At 52.2% G+C, this 3,986-nt stretch overlaps 1 non-coding gene across 1 annotated transcript; it reads left to right on the forward strand.

Moving 5' to 3' along the window:
- Positions 1-2,954: 2,954 nt before the first annotated feature.
- Positions 2,955-3,085, forward strand: LOC146404626 (small nucleolar RNA SNORA31). The gene has a single exon (XR_014842640.1). It is a non-coding gene; the product is annotated as a small nucleolar RNA SNORA31 (small nucleolar RNA).
- Positions 3,086-3,986: the final 901 nt, after the last annotated feature.

A 3,986-nucleotide genomic window follows, 5' to 3' on the forward strand; every position in this document is an offset into this window, starting at 1 on the left:
AAACAAAGACGTAGTCTCAGACTGCACCAAAAAAGCCTGTGCTATCTCATAAGCTGAGGAGGTGTCACCTGTACTATAGCAAGAGAGACCCCATGTCCCCATATAAAGAAATGATCTCTATTTCTTGCTCTACATTATACAAAGGACATTAACAAACCATCTAGGGCACTGGGGACATTCAATAAACAAGTGCCATCTCCTGTGCCAGGGATATTGGACAGATCCATAAGGAAATTAAGTCACCCCAAGACTGGAGGGCAGGGCTGGGTCACCCACTTGTAGGTGAGCTGCTGTAGGACCTTACCGCCACTCCCAGTGGGCAGCCCAGATTGTGTTCCCTTAGCACAGAGACTCTGAGGGCTGGCTTACACTCCCTGTGTGCCAGAAGCCCCGTCCTACCCAGGCCTTGCTCCCTCGCTCTTCATATCCAGCACCCCCAGCCCACTGCTCCCACCTCCTCCTTCCTCATCCTTCACGCTGGCCCATGGTGGCTCAGGGCCCTGCGTGGCTCACCATGGCTCTCACTGTCCATCTCAGTGGCATTGGACAAGGCACTCTACCCCACTAAGCCTCAGTTATCACTCCTGCAGGATGGGTTTCCCTGGCCACTCTGTAGTGTACTCAGGCACAGAGGACACTTTTCTCACAGAATGGTGTTCTAATGTGTTGTTTTCTGAGTCCTGTCTCCCAATTTCCCTTGGGGACCTGCCCCCTCCTCAGTCCATTTGGTTCTGGAGAAGCAGCCCCATCCTCAAGCAGGGTTACAAAGGCACTCCCACCCATCTCGGTGCTGAGCTGGCTCATGTCTTCCAGTTGGAGCTGTCTGGGAGCCTCGGCTGGAGCCAGTAGGAAGAATGCTGCCCCTCTGACCTCTGTAAGACTTAGAGCTGCCCTGGGTGCCTGCACCAGCTCTGGTTCCGCAAGTGGAACACCGTGAGAAGGAAGCCAGCAGAGAAAGATGTGGTAGAATCCCTGGAGCCAGCTATACCTGCAGACAGAACTCCCAGGCTGGTCAGCTACACACTCCACCCTCTGATGCTGATGTTGCCCAAGAAATGAGGAGATTGAATCCCAGGGAGCCTGGGACCCCTGCTGGGTAATGTGAGCAGACTTTAACCTCAGAGCACATGGCACCAAATTCCATCTTCCTCCACCTGACAGCCCTCCTCCCAGTAGGGCTCCAAAGGGCATGCCCTTGTGTGTGCAAGAGGGAGTGACGAGAGAGTGTGTGTGAGAGGGCTTGAGTGTGTATATGTGTGTGTGCAAGTGTGTTGTGGGTGTGAGACTTTTGTGCTAGTGTGAGTATACATGCATGTGAGAGAGTGTATGCTTGTGTGTGTGAGCGGCATGTGTGTGCACATGCACTGTAATTGCCCAGACCCCCGGGCAGAAGAAACCTCGACAGAAACTCCCAAGGACAGAGGCAGAAGCCAGAGCAGGTGTGCAGTGGGGAGGTTTGGCTTGCAGCTGCCACACCAACACTACTACTCTGTGCTGGGAGCCAGGGGACAATTTGCGTGGATGGGTGATTCAGGGGGATGGTCTGGCTTGTGCTGCAAAGCACCAGAAGCCTCTGGACTATCCTCCCTGAGCCCAGCCAAGGGTGTCTGCCCATCTCCATGGAAAGGACCACTGAGGGCAGCACAGCCCTAGAGCCTGAACACATTGCCTGCTTCCCAATCTCTGCCTCCTGGCATGCCTGAGGAGCCAACAGCTTCCACCCTCCAGGAGATGAAGATCCCAGAGGGCTGTATTCTGGGGACTACCTTCACACAGCCATTCCCAGAAGCCTGGGTCCTTAACAGGGAGGGTTCCACAGTTATAAGCCAATGATGACATCTGGGCCATCCTCCTCCCCTGTGACAGGTGGCATCAAGGAAGCTATACCACAGGCTCCAGGACCTGCACTTCTGGCCAGTGCCCCTCTCCCAGCTTCCAGAAGCCTCTGTGTGGACCCCATTCCACCTCCCCATGTACAGCCTCAGCCCCAACCCCTGCCCTGCTGAGTTAGCTGTTCCCCCACCTCAACATCCACTGAACTTTCGAAAGCCCAAATCAGTTCTGAACCCAGATAGACACCCTCACCTAGAGCACTTGGCTCCAAATTCCTTTTGCCCATTAGGCCGGCCATCAGGAAAGAAATTTGGAGAGCCCCCCTCCCCACTTAGATAGGCTGCTTGGGAAGGAGTGATTCGCCCATCCTGCTCCTGCCATTTTCAAGTCGCGAGTCCCTGGGTGGGTTGTTGCCACACTGGGCCTCAGTTTCTCATCTACGGGGAGGAGGGGACTAAGCACACCTGTCCCCAGGGCTGCTTTGAGAGTAATGACACAGGAGGGAGGTACTGCCTGGAGTGGGTGTGGCCTTGCAGGAAGCTGACCTGGGGCATCCTCACACCTTGCAGCATCACCGCAACTCCCTCAGGAAGCCTGCACAGGGCATTGTTCCCCAAAGCAGAGGAACATGACCCCTCACCCTCCAAGATGTGGAACCCTCACCCCCAGACCTGGGTGACGATGACTCAGAGAGAGGGCCCCAGCCTCCCACAGGGTCATACTTCCTCTCTCCCATCTTTCGATTAGAAAACTTCACCATATGATCCAGCAATCCCACTCCTGGGCACCTATCCAGACAAATCTTTCATTCAAAAAGATACATGCACCCCTATGTTCATTGCAGCACTATTCGCAATAGCTAAGACATGGAAACAACCTAAATGTCCATTGACAGATGAATGGATTAAGAAGATGTGGTATATATACTCAGTGGAATACTATTCAACCATAAAAAGAACAAAATCATGCCATTTGCAGCAACATGGATGAAACTAGAGATTCTCATACTAAATTAAATAAGTCAGAAAGAGAAGGACAGATACCATATGATTCATTTACATGCGGAATCTAAATTACGGCACAGATGAACCTATCTGCAGAACAGAAACAGACTCACAGAAATGCATCTATTTGACAGGCCTGGAGCAGTTACTGTCTGCTACTCAGGTTTCCACTACAGGTGCAAGAAGGCATCCTCATGCTTTCTGTCTGTCAAATTGTGGCAGCCCAGATTGAATGGAGGAATACAGAGGGAAATATTTTGCAACTCATAAATCATTACCTAAAAGGCTGCTTTACTCCAAAGAATTTTAAGTTTATTGGGAAAAAGAAAAGAGAAAAGAAAAAGACTCACAGACATGGACAGCAGACTTGTGGTTGCAAAGGGAAGGGAGGAGGGAGGGGGATGGGCTGGGAGTTCAGGGTTAATAGATATAAACTGTTACTTTTAGAATGGATAGACAATGTGGTCCCACTGTATAGCACAGAGAACTATGTCCAATCACTTGTGATGGAATATGATGAAAGATAATATGAGAAAGAGTGTGTAGGGATGTGTGACTGGATCACTTCCCTGTACAACAGAAACTGACAGAACAGTATAAGTCAACTACAATAAAAAATGAAAAAAAGAAAAAAGAAAGAAAGTACAGAAGTTCTGTGTGTGCCCCGCCCCTGCTGGCCCTGAGCCATATGCACAATAGAGACCCAGGCCCACCTGACGCTTTGCCTCTTCTCCTCCCAGACCTGCCGAATCCCCCCAGCTCTCTGCTCCCACCTCCCTGCTGCTCTGAGCCACCTAGTCCTCTGGCATATGCCACTATCCCTGGGGTCTGGGCAGGTCTGCCTTCCCCAGACCCTGGGACCAACCTGACACTTGAAAACATGATGATGGAGGGAGCGTGCTCCTGGCCCATGGTGGGTGGAGGCAAACCTGCAAGGCCACAGGTGACTCCACAGCAAAGGATGGTCCAGGCCCAGAAACCAGAGCCCTGGGCGGAGGGAGGCTTGCTGAGTGGAGCGACAGGCTGGGGCCCTCCCAGTCCACGGGCCTCCATGTGGCTTCCTTTCCCCCAATCCTGTCGTTAGAAGACAGCCAAGGAAAACATGCAGGAGTCCCCCTGACCGGAGCACACAGCCTGGAAGAATTAGGT

The sequence above is a fragment of the Sus scrofa genome, chromosome 3, assembly GCF_054392235.1.
Source record: "Sus scrofa isolate SSC_HxYL_T2T_F1_AM1 chromosome 3, Sscrofa_HxYL_maternal_Yorkshire_Landrace_v2.0, whole genome shotgun sequence".
Lineage (NCBI taxonomy): Eukaryota > Metazoa > Chordata > Mammalia > Artiodactyla > Suidae > Sus > Sus scrofa.